This window comes from Malurus melanocephalus, unplaced genomic scaffold (genome assembly GCF_030028575.1).
Source record: "Malurus melanocephalus ecotype Western Australia unplaced genomic scaffold, MMel_1.1 scaffold_282, whole genome shotgun sequence".
Lineage (NCBI taxonomy): Eukaryota > Metazoa > Chordata > Aves > Passeriformes > Maluridae > Malurus > Malurus melanocephalus.
In genome coordinates this window covers 209145-227843 of record NW_026623514.1, presented here as the reverse complement: position 1 = coordinate 227843, position 18699 = coordinate 209145, and positions in this window count along the sequence as shown.

Genomic DNA, 18699 nt, shown 5'->3' with positions numbered 1-18699 from the left:
GGTGCCCTCCTCTTCTTCGCTGTGTTTGGGTGGTCACTGCCCCATGAAATCCAGGAGAAGAAGCATTTGTAACATGTAGAGGTCCTGCTGAGCTCAGGGACGATGGTGGCAGCTGGAGGGACACAGGTCCTGGTGTCCCCAACATCCCCAGGGCCAGGCTGTTCCCCAGGCTGGGATGGGRAGAGMTGCTGATGYSGGRMYRTCATTTGTCTTTCTCCAGAAGCAGGTGTTCAGTGTTGATCAGGGCTAACCAAACAATTTATATTAATTAGGAGGGCATTTGTGACCAGCCCCTCACTGTGCTGTCATATCAGGATTTTATTGCTGTGACCTGTCAGTGGCTCCATGTCACCCCCAGCACCTCAGTGCTCTGCGGGATGGGCCTGATTGCAGCAGTTTTGTTTTGGGGGAAAACTGGAAAAAAAATTCAGCAAGGCTGTGGCATCCTGTGTGACATKTTCGTATAAAACCATTTCAATTTTTAATTCCGAACCAGCCTGTATTTCAATAGTTTCATTATTTATCACATTATGTTTTGTGTTTTGCATTGTTACTCTTGTCTTCTATATTAATTTTGCATGATGAATCATTTTGCTTGAAGTCAAAATCAAAATGAAATCCAAGTGTTTTTTTGTCGAAATTCAAAGRTTTTAGTTAAGCTGCAGAGAGGCTTTCCAGCCTCTCCCTCCTCACACAAGTTAAAAACCTCCGTTTCTGCTTTCCTTCCAAAAAATCGTTTGAAACCTGGAACTCGTGCAGCGGCTGTGCCGGGTGCTGTTGATTTCCAGCTCCCAGGGATGCTTTTCCTTCCTGCGTGGTGAGTGAAGGAGAGGGCTGGGGGGGCTGAGGGGCTCGGGGGTCCCAGTGGGAGCTGTACCCCGGCCAACCTGAGCCTGCCTGGGGCTTGGCCGCCGGCGCTGACCCGGCAACAGGAACRCACATGGTAAAAATTATTGAGCAACATTCCCAAACTTGGTCATCTTTGCTCCCACACAGGCGCAGGGTGCCAAGGCACGCCGGGGCCGCTGCCCAGGGCTGGGGTTGGGGCGGGCACTGGGTGCTCTGGTGAGTCCCAGGGAGGGAAGGATGCCTTGTAGGGATGGACATTCACTCCTGGGAGGAAACAGAGTGATCTGTAAACTCCATTTCGAGCTGGGCTGAGACTTTGGCCCGAAAAGGGAGGGATGATTGGTTTTTGTCCAAAACCTCAAAGTGTCTCCAATTGCCATTTTCAAACTGAGATTTTTCATTGCAAAGTGGGTTTTATCAGTTAAGCCAAATTCGGGGTTCTGCCTTTGTTTTTTGGAGGGAAAGCTTGAGGAAACRGGCTCCACAGCTTACCATGAAACACAATATTTCTGCTGAGTTTCAGGCTTGTCCCCATACAGCCTTTTAATCATTCATTGCCCTGAMGTTCTAGATGTTTATTTTTGGGTTGATTTTCTGCCACTGAAGCAAGAACAAATTGGTGATCAGCCTGGTGTGAGCTGCTGGAAAGGAGCAGGGACACATTCCTGCGCTGTGCCCATCCCAGTTCCAGGAGCTGGGCCTTCAGAGGCTCTCCTCCCTTCCCTCCACTGCCCACATCCCCCTCTCAGATTTTGTTTTTTTTTAATTTTCCCAGGTGAATTCTTCTCTTTGCACCTGTTTTGTCCCCAGGTGTGACGAGGTGCTGGGAGCGGGGAGAAGGGCGGCGATGCTCCCGCTGTTCCTGGTGCATCCTCAACTATGTGAGCATCCCTGCAGCCAGGGGACAGCCACCCTCACCCCGGGGACACCAGTATCCCATCCCCACGTAGGACCAGGGCCAGCAGCTGCCCAGGGGCACCGGACTGTGCCCCGCTGTCCCGTGGCAGCTCCAGTCCGGATTAGCCGGGTTAAACCGCTAATGCAGCCGCTGCGTGGAAGGCTGCTTTCAGTAAGTGGCTCCCTGTAGCTTATTTGACTCCAGGCCCAACTCTAATGTCTCAGTGGGCCTGTTACATTAAGCAGGCCCAAGTGGTAGGAGATTTAAAGCATCAAAATGAAGTGCTTTATCACTCCGTACTGTGTTCTTGGCTGCTTTCGTTGGCCGCACTTCACAGGCGCCGCAGCCTGCGAGCCGAGCCCTCTCGGCAGGCCCATTACAAATTCCACTTGTTGACGGTTGCCTTGTTGCAGGATTTAATGGTAGAATAATATTTACACAGTAAACTCCTCTGGAGGTGTTATAAACACCATAAAAAGGATTTTAGAAGCTTAATGAGCGTTAGTGAAGTCGAGACAGGATAATGTGGCAACTGTGCACTGTAATCTGATTTGGCACCTTCTGCACAGCAGGAGTTAGTGGGTGGAAGAGCTTTTTTCCTTTTTTTTTTTTTTTTTTTTTGTTTTAGTGTGTAATATTGTTTGTTTAGCATGGTGCTGAGCCAGGCACCCACTGTCCAGCTGACACCAGTGCCCACCAGAATGGGGAGCAGGGGCTCTCCTGGCGTGTCCGGCCAGGTCATCGYRGTCACTTCATGCCAGGTGTRAAGGRATCAATGTCTGGGCTGGTTTAATGCTCAGTGACACAGCCCTGARCRTGATCATAATGGTCACAGCAATAATTYCAGGAYAYTGAACTGACAGAGGTTTAGATAAAATRTTAGGAAGGWATTGTTCCCTGTGAGGGTGGAGAGGCCCTGGCACAGGTTTGCCCAAAGAAGCTGTGGCTGCCCCATCCCTGGAAGYGTCCAGGTTGGACCCAGGGGATCTTCTTGGCTGTCTGCTGAAATTTTTTCTTCAGAATTCCAATTACTTTTCATTTTACATTTTGAATGGTTTTCACATATTTTATTCTGCTGTTATGTAAACATATGGAAGTTTGGGGTTTTTTTTTAATCTAGTCAACACATACTGTCAAAAATGGTTATTTTTTTCAACTCCAGAACCCACCCCCAAAGGTGAGGCGCAGCATTTCAGCCGTGAAGTGACTGGCTGCCTCCCCCACAGCCTGTCACCCTCTCCTGGCCCTGCTCCCACAGCACAGAGCCCCCCATCCCCCTTCTCAGGGTCAAACCCATCCCTTCAAATCCCAGACACTCTGTGGGGGCTGGTGAACTTCCAGCACTTGGATTTTGACATTCGAGGAACTACCCCYGGCCTTTCCAATTTCCGAGGGACGTGAGCAGCCGTGGATCTCGAGACTGACTTGCCGGCAGCAAAAAGCTGCCTTTTGTAAATAAGCCAATATTTTCTTTCTTTCAAGGGGAAGCTGACAAAGATCAATACCAGCCTGCAAAAGACATTGCCCTCTTAAGAATTAGCCCTTTGCAGAATCATTAATCCAGGAAGCTGTTACAGGGTGACAAGAGCACCGAGGCTCTGCCAGCTCCTGGAGGGATGGCAGCAGCATCCCCTTATGCACAGAAAAAACAAACCAAATGAGCTCGGCTGAGAAAATCGCTTGCCACGGGCTCGTTCTGCCCAAGGAACCCATTGGACTTTAATTAAGGAAGGCTGGCTGCACTCTTAATCAGTGTCATTAAAGTTTYCCAGTGTTTTACTCTCATTTGGCTTCCACAAGGTCTGCGCAGAGCTGGGCTGGTGAAATGTTGTRRCTGCCCCACCYCTGGAAGTGTCCAAGGCCAGGTTGGAYGGGGTTTGGAGCAACCTGATCCAAGGCAAGGTATCCTTCCCATTGCAGAGAGTTGAAAAAAGATGGTTTTTAAGRTCYTTTCCAACCCAAACCACTCTGGCTACCAGGGAGGGTGGGGGAAGGTGAAAGACATTAATAAATACCTGCTGCCATCAGCAGCACCAAAAGTATTTCACTGCTGCTGTGGGGAAGTTTTTCACCTTTGTCTGCTCTCTCCATCTCATTCTTTCCCCTCTGGTTTGCAAAAACATATCTGGCTGTGAACCAGCTCAGGATRAGTCTCTGGAATTGAGGAAGCTCCTGTGCCATCCATAAAACAGCCATCCAATCCCTCCTGGATCAACAGGACAGTTTGGCCTCTTGAAAAAAACGCTGTTGGGCCACAACCTGGCACAGTGACACAGTGGTGGTGGCACAGTGACACGGTGGTGGCACTGTCACAGAGGCTCTGCTGCAGCACCAGGAAGGTGCCTGTGTGGCACCTGTGGAACCAGCACCTGTGTGGGGTGAGCTGCCAGCCTGGGGGTGAGATAATTTCACCTATAATGTGATTGAAACAAGAACAAAAATCAGCCAAAAAACCGAGACTGTGGTGTGCCTGGTGAGCAGCTAGAGATGGAAAAATCGTTCCAAACTGGGCATTTGTCACAACATTGCAGGGTCACCCGCTAAGCAAGGGAAGCTGAGGAGGGAAACAGTTCTTAGGGGTAATTACAATTTGTAGGAAGTTTTGCTCTGGCTCTGTAATTGTCGGGGGGTGGCCACTGGCACCGYGGCGCTGGGAAAGCACCACAATAGAGCTGTAATTTACAGGGCTGGAACCGTGGAGCCAGAAACGGTTTGGGAATTATTGCTAATCTTCATGGATTCAGCGATTCGTGCGCTGGCCCAGGCGGTTTGGGTTACACGGGCTGTGAGCAGCGGTCTCACACCATCCTGGCATCCCCTGCCCGAGCCCCTGCAGCTCTGGGGGAACTGGAGCAAATGTTATTTCACTTCTGCTTCACTGAAGAGCTCTGTGCTCCTCGAGGATCCCCATGGGAGAAGTTATAAAAAGGAAGAAAGTTTCCTTATCACCTTTTCTTAATGAGAGAGGCTCTGAGAGAGTTGGAGAGCRACTTTRGACAAAGGCCAGGAGTSACAGGAYGAGGGGGAATGGCTTCCCAGTGGCAGAGGGCAGGGTTAGATGGGATATTGGGAAGAAACTGGYCACTGTGAGGGTGGTGAGGCCCTGGCACAGGCTGCCCAGACAAGGTGGTTCTACTCCTGGTTCATGCATGGCCGAGTGCGGGCAGCTCAAGAAGGGAATTTCTGATGTGAAAACCCCTCTTTGCTCCCGGTCCCTCTGTCCCCTGCCAGCGTGGCTCTGTCACGTCAGGCAGCTGCCTGTGTTCGGCAGAGTTGAAAAAAAAAAAAAAAAAGAGAAGAAGAAAAAAATCACACTTTTTTTTTTTCATTTGTGCTGATTTGCATATTAATAGTTTGCATATTAAACAACTACTTCAGAGGGTGGGCGGGCTAATGAATGCAGCAGTCTCCTCTATTTTAACTCAATTTGCCTCATCCATATTCCAATGACTTTGGGGATTGGTATTCAGTTTTCATTGAAATTATCCAAGCCAGACCTAATTTGTGCTGCCCTTCCATTAATCCAATTAATTAGCACCATTGATGTGCGCTGCCTTTGTGAGGCGCTTTGTGCGGCGCCGCTGCCGCTAATGACAGCCTGGGATCAGAGCGAGTAACGAGCAAACCAAAGGAGCGTTTGACCCTTCCTGGACCCTCACACAATGCAGCACTTTGGAGTCTGGAGGCCCTAATTTAGGTTCGATAGTCCAAATTATAGACAATAATTCAATATTCTTTGTGGGGAGCTGAGCAAGTGTCACCCTGCCATTTGTTTAGGTTATAATTTTTTTTTCCCCCCCTGCCTCTTTATTTATGTATTTTTTTCCCCCCCTTTTCATTATTTTCCAACCTGGCCTCCCTGCTCCACCTCCAGCATTGATTTCTGACCTTGTTCCGCTGAGAGGGCTGAGGATCTCTTTACTCTGAAGGAATTCATTAACCTTTCCCCTGCCCAGAACRGGAGAGAAAATCTTTATATTTTTAAGTAAGGCAAATAAACACTGGCAGTGACTAGCGGAGTCCCCTCGCTGGCTGCTCCCCAAGAGCTCCTTTGCCAGCTTAGGAACCTCTTCTGGGTTTCATTTTTTGGGTAATTTTGGGTTAGAAACGCGGTTTAAATACTCTCTGAGCATCTCCAGACCCTCCTCAATGACCCTTGTGTGTCCTTTTCAACTCAGTATACTCCGTGATGAGTTTCTTCACCGGGAACCACCCCACTTCTTCCCCATGCCATGGCCCTGTCCYCATGTCMCCACGGTGGCCAGAACCARTTTAAATTGGTGCAATTAAAGGTGGCAGAAGAGCAGCAAGAAGGCAACCCATGGCCACAGCTTTTGGGCCAGGATACATCCTCAAAGTGCCACCAAATCCTCGGGGAAAGGGGACAAGGAGGAGCTGCAGATGTGTCCAGATGCTGAGGAAGCAGCCACCACACCTGGCTCCTCCTTCCCTGTCTCACAGGAGGAGGAGAAGCTTAAAAGGAAGCGTTTAGCTGTGGTTATCCACTGGTAGGTCACTAAACTCATTAAGGTAATTAATTACGCACAGCGCATTCRCTGTGTCCACAAGCGTTTGAACCGCAAGGAGACGGGAATTGTCAGCACAGAGGGAGGACAGAGAGTCAATTTGCACAGGGATATGGAGATTTGGGTGCTCAGCTTCCTTTTAGCCGGAACTAAAGCTGAAAGGTTTTTTAGGAAAATTCTCAGGGAGGCAAGAAAACCCCGCTCCAGGAAGGCTGGTGGGTGATTTGATAGATGCACTGTTTGGCGTGAAATTAATAATTAGAAACCTTTAAAACCTCACAACAGATAATTTAAAAATTGCTACAGGAGTAAAGGTTGAACCTGGTTTTAACTCTGCCTTTTTCTTTTTCCCCTCACAGCTACCGTCATTTCGTTTTGGCCAAATAGGCATGGTTTTGTTCAAGAATGAGGTTTTCCAGAGTTTTTCCAGAGGTTTTCCTCATGAGCCTGGCCACACCTCCCTGCAGGCAGGCTGGGGTCCCTCTCCTGTGGCTCTGATGGGTCAAGATGCTGCCAGGGATGGTCACTCCTCCCTGGGCAGGGATGGTGGCACAGGGGACGTGGATTTGGTGTGGCTGAACTGGGACTCTCCTCCTGTGGCTCTCTGTGCTGCTCCAAATCACTCCTCAGCATTATAAATCATGTGTTTCAATAGCAGCTTATACAGTCAGTTGCCTGCAAGATTTTCCTGATTAACCTTAAAATCTGCAATAAATCTTATTGCCTTCCTTTCTCACGGAGCATCGCGGGCACAAACAAGTTCTGTTGGGGCTGAGGCTGCGCTGTGCCAGCTAATACCAGCCACAGGGGGCTAAAAAAACATCGAAACCTCCCTTCTCTCAGGGTCCTGTGCTCCCCAAAGAGGAGGAGGAGGACATGGAAGTGGGCTGCAGTTTTCCAGAGCTTTGCCAGGCTCCAGGGGCTTCCCAAACTTTTGATAACCCCTCTGAATGATCTTTGATAGTGGCAGGAAGAGCGAGCGGAGCTCCCAAAGGCAGGTGGCATTGAAGGGTGCCAGAGACTGAAATAGTTCATGCCTCAAACATTGGTATTTATTCCTTTGTCTGGGGTGGGGGCCTCGGTACCAACCTGCGCGATCCCGCTGCCTGTCTGGCAGTGCCGCAGCAGGATCCCGTTTAGTGGCATCACTCAGGACTTGTCACATTACGGGATGTCACAACATGTCAGGCTCTGACAGCCTGGATACCTGCTATTAACTCGAGACTGGTTGCAAATACAAAATAGAGGTGGTGGAGGGAGGCAGCGCCAGGAGCAGGGTGGGGTGCCCGTGATGGCTCTGCCAGCCTGGCTTTGTAGAGTAGCCCAGGGCTTTGGCGTGCCCGGCTTGGATACGGGAACACAACCTCCAAAACGGTGCCAGAAGGCTGGATTTGGGAAAAAAAAATCCTCCTGACGCCAAAGTGTCAGTTTAATCCTGACATTCCATCCCAAAACCGGAGCTGTCAGTGCCACCAGGAGCAGCAGCACCTGCAGCCCATCCCTGCTGGAGCTGTGGCCATGCCTGGTGCTCCTGGGAAAGGTGGAGAAGCAGGACAAGGACGCTGAAGGAGGGATTCCTTCCTGCTGCCGCCTTTGGCCCGTGGAAGTCCCTGGAGCCAGTTTAATTAATTGTGTGCTGTGAGTGCAGCACAACGAACAGCCCATCAGGTCTCCTTTTGCACTTGTTGTGACAAAATTCACCTTTAAATCAGAGGTTTAGCTACAGGATCACCCTTCCTCATCACACCCTCCCTCCCAGGAGCTGGACAAGCTCTCTCTTGAAGCGTCTCTGTCCTCCAGGACCYCGACTGGGATGTCTGGGAGGAGTGGAATCGGATGGACTGAGTGAGGGAGGGTCCTGCTGCKGGGATGGGACTGCAGGAGTGGGAACAGCTGGAATCTGGGTCCTGCTGGGACCCTCCTGTGTAGCTGTGGGGAGCACTCAGGAGCTGAGCTGTGGTGACCAGTGACAATCCCCGGGTGTTTCTGCTCCCGGTGCCCGCAAGTGTTCCATGGGAAGTGTCCCTGGTGTGGGAGCAGGAGCAGCAGCACTGTGGAGCTGCTGGGGGAGAGGAGGGTTGAGTCCAGCTCTGCTGGAGGCTGAGGCAGAGCTCCTGATCCGCTGTTGGAATTTTGGCACCTCCACCTGGCGCTGCTGGTGCTGCCCTGCACGGCTGGAGCTGTTGCAGCCACGTCTTTCATCAAATCTCAGGGAAATGACCCCTCTCTGTCCCTCTTTGTCCTGGGATGTCCCTGGCTGGCCAGCTGCTGGATCCTCACCATCCAGCTGAGYCAGGGACATCCGAGCAGAGCCCAGCACACCCTGACACCCCAGAGAGGCCGACCCTCCAACCCTCCTCTCCTGCGCTCCCTGCGCCGCCACAGAATCCCCCTYGTCTCCCCTCACGCTGTAACAAGCCAAAAACCAGGCTGGTTTTTATTTGCTTTATTATTAAGCTGATGAGGTTATTTAGCCCGTTTTATGCCCCATTAAATCCCGTGTTTGAAATTCTGCGGAGCGCTYTGCAAACACGCGCTCCGCGCCCGCCAGCGCCGCCGCCGGGGTTTGCCTCGGAGCACCCGCGCCCGTGTTTACTCCCTGGRTATTCTCTGCTTCCCCAGCCTGGTGTGGCTGAGAGAGATGAATGCTCTGCCTGTTATTGTCACCTCTCCTCACTTTCTTTTTTTTTTTTTTTTTTTTTTTTTTCTTTTCTTCCTCCTTTTTTTTTTTTTTTTTTTTTTTTTTTTTTTCCATGCTCTCATCACCACTTTGAGTGCTTCTTATTTTCCTTGCCTCTGCAAGAAGCCATAAAATTCCCCAGCCCGTGTGTGGTGTGGTGTGCACTTACAAATTACCACTGAAAAATGAATTGCCTTGACAAAATCTGATGTTTTGTGACACAGCACAAATATGCATTTCATTCTTGAAGAGAAGGAAAAGGAGCTCATTGGAAATATTAAATTAAGCAGTGTAACAGCTGAGAATAATTTGGTTTTCTGCTCTGTTGCTTGTGATTTGGTACGGAGTTTGAGGTGGCAGGGCAGTGCCTGTTTAGAGTGTAAAGCACACAGATGCCTCGGATTTTATTCCGTGCTTTGGAGCAACTTGTTTTGTCTGGTGCTGGCAGAAAACAAGTTTTGGGAAAGGTCCTGGGGGCAGGGAGCTGAGGGGGAACACTGTGGCCGAAGAGTGGAAATGTTTTCCATGGCACTGCAGTCGGTCACGGGAGACCAATATGAAGCTGAAGCTCTCACTGCTTCTCTGGAGGCTTAGAATAAAAACCCAGCCCCGAGAAGAACAARGCAGAGCAGGGCTGGGTTTGGGAATTCCTGGGAACGACCCTGGATCCATTCCCGCTGCAGCCAGGCATAAATAAAACTTTATTCCCTTCAGCCACCCAGCCCTTTAGTTACCTGCAGGGCTCTGCACCGTGACTCATCCCCAAACCAGGGGCCTGGGTGGCTCCTCGCAGAGTGGAACACCCTGGAGGGTCACTCAGCTCCCTCTCGAAGATCTGACCGCTCCTTCTCCCTCTGCGCTGCCTCCAACGCTGCCGTGGGGCATCTGTACCGAGCATGGGGCACGGCTGGAGCTGCTGGTGTCCCAGGGTGTCCCAGGGTGTCCCAGRGTGTCMCAGGGTGTCACAGGGTGAGGACAGCAGGAATGCACTGGTGGCATCGCTGTTGGCAGCTGGGCAGTGAGGAGCTGCTGGCTCAGACCTTTCCCTCCCAGGTGCGCTGCCCCAAGGCAGCCGATGGGTTTCTCATCACGGTTACCGGGGCTTATTCTTCATAATTAATTATTTATTTGTGTTAAAAAGGAGAATGGAATGTTCCTCAGAGGGACAGACACCACGAAAGCACCCGGAAAGCAGGAGCCCGTGTCCCCAGCCAGGCTGTGGGACCGTGGCCATGCTGTGACAAGGGATGGGGGGTTCGTGGGGATTGCGGGTCCCAGTTTGTTCCCGCTGGTGGCCAAGCCAAGGACAGCTGCCAGCCCAGCCCTGGGGACCAGCCCAGCCCCAAGGGCTCTGCCATCAGCTCCGCTCCCCTCCAGCAGGAGCCAAGCACAACCTGCCGCTCATGCCAAGGTATCTTTGGCACAGGGATGTGGGTAGAAAACCCACAGGAGTGTCAAAGCCGTGGACAGTCTCCAAAGCGAGAGCAGCGTTTGACGGGGGAGAATATGCTTCGGAAAATCGACTTGATCCTTGTTTGGAAGCAGCACTGAGGAGCGCACGGAGCCCTCCGCAGACGCACACATGCTGCCTCGAGGAGCTCTGCACAAAGCAGAGCGCTGGAAACATGTTGTCATCCTCCTCCTCCCTCTCGTTCCTGGCAACTGAGTAAATATCCAAGGAGCTGCTTCCATCCAAGCGCAGGAAAGCAGCCACGCAGCCCGGCCCCGMGGCGGGGACCCCTGTGGTGCTCAGTCCCGCCAGAGTCAGGGCGTTCCATCTCCTTCTTCCCTCCAAGGGCAGCTTGGCAGTGCCCTCCTTGTCCCCTGGAGAGGGACCGGACCACGGGAAGGTGCCACGGGCGAGCTCCAGGCTTCTCTGGATCATTCACCGCTTGCCAGGAGTGCTGGTTTCTCCTCTCCCGTAGCCAACACCGAGAGCCAAGGACTAGACATGGCACAGCTCGTGTTGTTTTAGCATCCCTCTCCTTAAAAAAAGTAATTAAAAAAAATTAAAAAAAAAAAAAAAAAAGAAAATCTGGACAACTTCCCAGATTGTACATCTGTCCGTATAATTTACACCACGAGGATGAGGAAGTGAGGAGGGCTGTAAACTCTTTCCATCTGTGCAATGTGTGTGATGATTTTTCCATTCCTTCCCCGCCTCCCCCACMGAAGCCCCAGGCTGGAGGGGTTTTGCCAGCAGCGGGCAGCCCGGAGTGCCAGGGTTGTGGGTCTGCCTGCCAGACCTGAGCCCCCCTCGCCCCTGCCCGGGCTCCTCCCGTGCCATGGGAGCGCCCAGCCACCTGCCAGGAAATGGAGCTCACTGAACRTTTGCCTTTAGAACTATTTTGACTGAAAAGGGTGGGTTTTTTGACAATTGGAATCATGGAATCATTAAAGGCTGGAAAAAAATTCCAAGAGCATCAAGCCCAACCTTCAACTGAGTACCCTCATGCCTGCTAAACCATATCCTAAAGTGCCTGTCCATTTATTTTTTTCAACATTTCCAGGCATGGTAACCCCACCACGTCCAKTGCTTGACCACTCTTTCAGTAAAGGAATTTTTTCTAATAGCAGCCCGGCTTCCCTTTGCAAAACTCCAGCTCCTGGCTGGACATCAGATGGGTCATCATCAGGAAGCCTCATCGGTCCACTGAGGCTGGGAAAAGACTGTGATAACCCCAGAGCCGGCGTTTCCAGCTGACCGCTGGTACAAAGGTGTTTGTTCTGATGTGGGTTGGGTTTCTCAAGGGAAATCCCTGTGCTCCTGGCAGGGGAATGTGGCTCGACGGCCTCGGTGCTGCTCAGCTGCAGCTCTGCAGCTCCATCGGCAAGAGATGAATGAAGGAGCGGGATGGTGCCACCTCCCAGCGCCCACTCGCTCCCTGGCACGCCAACAGGAGCTGGATTTCTTTCACATTTCTGGTGAATCGCTCCTGGGCGTGTGCGGGTGGGTTTCTCTGGAGCCCTGGCACCKCAGCCCCGAGCCCCAGACTGTGCTGGGATCCCCCAGAACCCACAGACCCCCCCTGGCATCCCCGATTCTCTCAGGCTGCTCATTCCGGGGGCGTGAGGAGGGGGTGGCCCTGTCCCCGCGCTTTGTCCCCATCCCACTGCCCATCACGGGCGATCCGGGGGCAGCGACARCAGCTGCAAAAACAACCCCCAGCGCTGCCATCTGTGCCTTTCCCCGGGCACCGCGTCCCGGCGCGGGGACCTTTTCCAGGAGGAGCAGAAAGAGAGCTCTGTTCCTGGTTCCAGGAAAAGGCTGGTGCCTTCCATCTCGGGAGGACGGCTCTCTGGCACCGCGTCGCTGGGCTGCAGCCCCGCTCAGGGAACAGACAAACAATATTTATCCTTCCAGGTGCTCCCCAGCGTGCCCTSCTTAACCCCTTCCCCTCCGGCGCTCCCGATCCGCGGGCAGGGATCGCCCCTCGCCGCTCACCGGAGCCGCCGGCACCGAYGTGGTTAACAAACATTAATAAACTTTCTGGGTAGGCACCAGGCAGGCGCTTCCTCCGGCTTGACATTCAATTCCGATTGGTGTGACTCATTAGCTATTTATTTATTTAAAGCCACGGAGCTATTTGCAATATTTTTTAAGCAGCAAACACAGTGTGTGGGCAGGGAGCTGTTCTGCCTAAATGTTCGGCTCGGTGACACTGATGATAACTTATCAGAATAAATAAGGAATCTTCCAATCATGGGCTCTTCACCGAGGGAGTGTTTAGTGCGAGCTGCGGCAGAAAAGTCATAATGTTTCCTTCTCAGAAACTTTTTACCAGTCTGCGTGTTACATCCAGGTTATATCCCTGTGTGGGCAGCTGCCTGCGCGCTCTCAAGCCCCAATTAAAAACGGAATACATCATCCCTCTGCTCGTCTCCCCAAACCCTCACAGCTCCGTCGGGTCCCTCCTGGAGCAGCTGCTGGGCTGGGAGTGGGCACGGGAAAGGTTTGGGAAGMGCTGATTTGGGGAGGGGGTGCAGGGAGCTCACGTGGTTGTGCTTCGAGAACAAACTTCTGGCTAATTATAATCTGGACGCTTCCCTCTGCTTTCCTGCCAGCAGCAATCTCCCGAGCTCCCATYCCAACCCGGTGGGCCTGGGGGTGTGCAGAGGCTCAGATCAGCAACCTGAAAAATCAAACACTTCACATCCCCCTGTGTTTTCGAGTTATCTCATTTTTATATAACCCAGCTTGGTACAAATCCAGGAAAAATTTTTGTTGCCGTTATTTCCAGGGAAAATGGGGCTTTTTTTTTTTTTTTTTTTTTTTCTGCCATTTTGGAGTTTAAAATTTCACTCCTTCAAAACAGGAGCATCTTGAAATCCTGAGAGATTTTGACCTTTTCCATGCACCAAAACCCCAGCAGCAGTTTAGTTTGTGAAACCTTCCAAAGCCTTCCTTCACAACACCGGGGATGGGAAATGTCCCTTCCTGCTGGCAGCAGTGTCCAGCTCAGCACAGCAGCCCCGAGGGGTGGCCGGACTGCAGTGACCACGGGGTGCAGGGGGTGCCCATGGCCCTGTCCCTTTTTGAGTGCCACCAGAGAGGACAGCAGTTCCCAAAGTGTCCGGCATGGGTTTTTAGCAATCAGCTTTATTTTTCACTCCAATTCTCAGCTCCCCCTTACCACATTCCACGCCAGAGGTGGGGCAGGACCGGCCCAGCCCAGCAGATGTGTCTTTGTCCTTGTCCTTGTCCTTGTCCCTGTGCTGTGGGCACTGCTGCAGAGCCAGGGCAGGAKCAACCCCTCTGCTGGCTGCCTTCAAAACCAGCTGGGTTATTTTGGAGGCGGCTCTGGGGGGTTTAACACACCCTGACTGCTGCATTTTTTGCATTCTTCTCCTTTTTTTTTTTCTCTCATTCATTTGCCCCAATGTGGAACAGAGCTGCAGCTGGGGCTGGACCAAGGCAGGGGCTGAGCTCAGGGGCTGTGGGGGCACTGCTGGAGTCAGGAATGGGCAGATGGGGGGGTCATGAACTCTGACCTCTCCCTCCAAAATTCCAGTGAGGTCCTGGCACAGCCCTCAGCCCAGAGAAGCTGTGTCTGGATCCCTGGAAGTGTCCAAGGCCAGGCTGGAYGGGGCTTGGAGCACCCTGGGACAGTGGAARTTGTCCCTGCCATGGCAGKGRGTGGCAYWGRACAATTTYTAATGTCCCTTCCAACCCRTTCCAGTCTGGTATTCTCTGATTCTCCTATAACGATTCCAAAAACTCCCTCCTTCCACAGCTCCTGGTACAAAACTCAGCTTTTTTTATCTTCAAACTGAGATTAACAAAAGGAAGGGGCTGGGTGCCTGGCAGAGTGATTCCCTTTGTGATCCTCTGCCTGCTGCACCTCTCACATCACGTTACTCWGTGCTTTCAAACACACCGTGACACGACTGATGCAACGTGTGACGGGCGGGGGATCCGCCAGGAAATGTGAGGAACCCGATTTTTCAAGGAGGGTTTTTGCAGAAACAACCACAATGCCCTTTAAACTTGTATGGATGGATTGCTGAATAAAGCCTGCCCGTGTTTCTGCAGGTCCTGGAGTCAGCTATGGCAGTACCTGGAGGGGGATGAGCCCAGAGGAGGAGGGGAAGTGTCAGAGCAAGCAGAGGTGGTTCAGTGTCCCTGCAATGCTCACAGAGGGCACCCAGGCTCGAACCCTCCATGGCATTTTCACAGAATCCCAGAATYTGKGTCAGGAAAKCTCTCCAAGGTCACCGAGTCCAAGCTGTGCCTGATCCCCACCTTGKCACCAGCCCAGAGCACTGAGTGCCACCTCCAGGTGTYCCATGGACACCTCCAGGGAYTCCAAACCTCCCTGGGCAGCCCCTGCCAATGCCTGACCACCCTTTCCATGAGGAAATTCCTCCTGATGTCCACCCTGACCCTCCCCTGAGGCCATTTCCTCTCCTCCTGTCCCTGTTCCCTGGGAGCAGAGCCCAACCTGGTCTGTCCCCTCCTGTCAGGGAGTTGTGCAGAGCCACAAAGTCCCCCCTGAACACCTTTTTCTCCAGGCTGGGCCCACCCAGCTCTCTCATCAACTCCTCTTGCAACTCAAATATGAGCATAAACTACAGAAAAGGCAGTTCCTGGTGGGACCCTGGTGCTGGCTCAGCCGCCTCTCACTGTGACTTGCCAGCACAGCATCCCCCAGCAGCCACCAGCCAGGGTCCCACCATGGCTGGGGACAGGAGAGTCCCCTTGCTGGGGTTTCTGYAGCTCTTTGAACCATTTGCTCTCGCCACCCCTCCCCTCCTCTTGATTAGCAGCTAAAAATCACKGCGGTGTCTGGTAGGACAAAGCCCGTGACAGCAAAGGGAATATTAGGGTCAAGCTTTATTAAGAAAGAAGCTATTGAAATGACATCCTCCAACATATTGCTATTAGGSCCTTGAAGAGTCTTTGCCTCATTAATGTAAAAGGGAGGTGGCAATCTTCCTGATCAACAGTGGCAATTTATTCTAAAGTGTCCATTTTCTGGATGTCAGAGGAAGACTTTTATTTATAATCTTATTTTCAATTTCCACAAAGAACACTTCACTCACGCTCTGGGCAGGTTGTTTTTTTATTTTTTTTATTTTTTTTATTTTTTTTTGCAGACAATAACAATTATAAAACGGTGCTCTGCTCCCCCCCTTCCCCAAAATCCCCCTTGTAGTAGTGTTGACATATGGAAATGAATCAAAATGTAATAGGCATAATTACCAGCATTGTGTGCAGGCTGCAATTAGTGTCTCTTCAAAGCAGACTTGTAATCAAAAGACACCAATAGACAAGGGGAAGGACCGGGGGGCGGCCGCTCCCGGGATGAGCCGGGCTGGGAGGAATTTTTCCACCCCTGGGAGTGCAGCAGGTCCCTGTCCAGGATAAGAGTGGCTTTCCCGGAGGAAAATGATGGATCAGTGACCCCAGGAGCCACCAGCCACCCCTCAGGTGTCAGGGCAGGATGGGCTGTCCATGGAAACTGTGTCTGCCCCATCCCTGGCCAGGCTGGATGGGGTTTGGAACAATCTGGTGTAGTGGAAGGTGTCCCTGCTCATGGCAGCAGATGGAACAGATGAGGTTTAAGGTCCTTTCTGGCTCAAATCGTTCCATGATTTTCAAAATTTGTTTGATGAGTCAAAAGAAAAGATGAAAGTAGTATTCAGAAGGAAATAGTTGCCTACAGCACCAGCAGGTGCTCTGCTCACCTTGGGACTGGTTTATAAGAACTTTTGGTTTCACCAATGGCCAATAATTATTTAATTTTTCTGTGTGTTTTGTGAACTGGAGAATGTTCCACTCACTCGGACCTGAACATGAGACACAATCTCAATGAGAGGAAACCCCATTACCTGAATCCCTMCAAACCCCTGTTGAGGTGTTGGGTCCAAGCACAGCAAGTTGACAGTTTTCCAAATCAATTTTTACCTGTCAGAAATGTATCAAAATGAAACTGTTTTTTGCAGGAACATTTCTATGCTAATAAGTTTTTGATTTGAAATAACTCCCTCCCTCACACCTTTTAATAAGGTTAAAGCGTTATCTGGGGCCCCATTGGAAGGGGCTGCTGGGGTTTCATTTTCAAATTCATCTTGTTCCTTAATAGTTTCTCAAAATCAAAGTCAGAATGAAATATTTTATGGCCATTACTCAGCCGACTGCTTTTATTGACCCAAACACACTCTTTTTGAACCGGGGAGGCGTTGAGAGGAATTTCTCAGACCTGGAGTACGAGAAAAAAGTCTGGGATTTCCTTTGGAGTCCSCTGGTTCTGCCAGCAGCTGCTCCTGGAGGCTGTGACAGAGCCCTGTGGGTGGTGACAGTGACACTGCTGGTTCTGGGAGGGCACTTTGTGGGGACAGGGGTCGATTTTGGGGTGCAGGGTGACACCAGCCCCGCCTGGTCCCTCTGCCACTCTCAGGGTGCTCAGGGCAGTGCCCACCCACCAGCACAGCACCCTGGGGTGAAACAGGGGTTGACATTGGGGTGGTGGGAGCCAGCTGCTGCTTTTTGGGTGCTGTGGCCTCTCCAGGAGAGCCTCTGCTCCAAGGGAGCTCTCTGCCTTCTCCACAGTCAGCAGAGAGCTGCTGGTGTCAGCCAGGGAAGGATCAGGCCTGTCACCAGCGGGTCTGTGTAGGAGGACTTATATTTGTTTGCAGGAGCCAGATGGTTAAAGCAGAGAGTGACATAATTTCAAGAGCTGGAGCCATGAAGAGAGGGGGAGAGAAAGTCCTCAGGGGGGAGTGAGACCCCAGGGGCCCCCCAGCAATGGGGTGTGCTGGCACTTCAGCTCTGCTTCCTGCAGGGATCCATCCTGGGGTGCTTCAGGATGCCGTTCCTTTATCCAGACATCTTTCCTCCTTTGGGAAGCTGAACTGTGAGCGTTTCTAATGCTGGAGAAGTTATGAGGGCAGAAGTGGTGGGCACGACCTTGTCATCGTCGTGAAGTTCATGATCTTAAGTAGCTCTCTCCATTTATTAATTGAAGAGCCATTTATTAACCTGCTCAATTCAGTTGTGCTGGTATAAATCTGAAACCATCCGTGGATTTATACCGGAATAACCAAGGCAGAGCCTGGCTGGTGTCTCCATCCGTGGCTGTGGAGGTGGCAGGACAGGGTGGCTCACAGGACAGGTTGTCCCTCACTGTTCTGGGAGCTGGGGAGGAAACTTCAGGTCTCAGCAGCAAAATTAAGCTTAAAACAGCAGCTCAGTTGATATAAACCCAAATGCCCAGGAACAGGAACGATTCCTGTGTGGTGTTTGTGTGCCAGGCCCGGAGCTCGGCTCAKCCTTAGCCAAGGGCAGGGGTGAGACACAAGGGAATCGAGGGCATTGGGGTGGGCTGGTCCCTCCAAATCCCCTTTGCCTGGCCAGAGCCACCYGGCACCCACAGCCTTGTGCTCAGGGCAGGGAACCCCACTGGGACAGCCAGCTCTGGGAGCAGGGCCAGCTACAACCCTGGAGCAGTGAAAAATGAACCACCAGCCACACAAACCCCCATACCCGCCCCCAGCCAAAGCCTTGGATCTCCTTCTTCCTGCATGGATTTCGAGCAGCAGAACACACCTGTCATGTTTTATTGTCTCATTGCCTGTGTTTGATACAGGCTGCCGAGCAAAGGCGACGCCGAGGATGCTGCAGAGAAGGGAAAAATTTTCCTCTGAATTTTTAACTGCTCCTTCAGGGCTTTGAAGGAGCTGAAGGGGAGACATGAATCTGAATTCAGAATTACGCTTTAAGCCTCCGTGTAGCCTTTTAAAATATCAGAAGGAGCAAGGGTCTGCTATCCTACCATCGGAACCGGGCACAACCTCCTCTTTTAAGCGCGTTCAAACCCCACCCCGTGACTCGCGGCTTCCTGCTGCCTGCCCTTATCTCCCCTTATCTGCTGCCGTGCGGAGGCTGCTCCGTCTCGGCGGGCCGTGGCTTTTTCCAGAGCCTCCGGAGCAGCTYTCGCTATTCCCGTCACGCACGGGTCTCCCGGCCCCGCTGTTATCGGCACCGCACACGGAGCGCCGGGGGATGTCCCGAGCCAGCCCCGGCACCGCGCACCGGGCAAACCGCGACCTGGAGCGGCTGCATCATCCTTTTCTCGAGAGAGAGGGATCTGAGCAGGCTGCGGCTGAAAGGAGCTTGGCGAATCCTGCGGGGAAACGTCTTTGAGGGTGTTGTGTTTGCGTGCGGGTTCTCGGAAAGATGAGGCGCGCACGGGAGGAGTGAACTCCAGGAGAAACTCCAGCACTCCCTGAGTGCCGGGATGCCA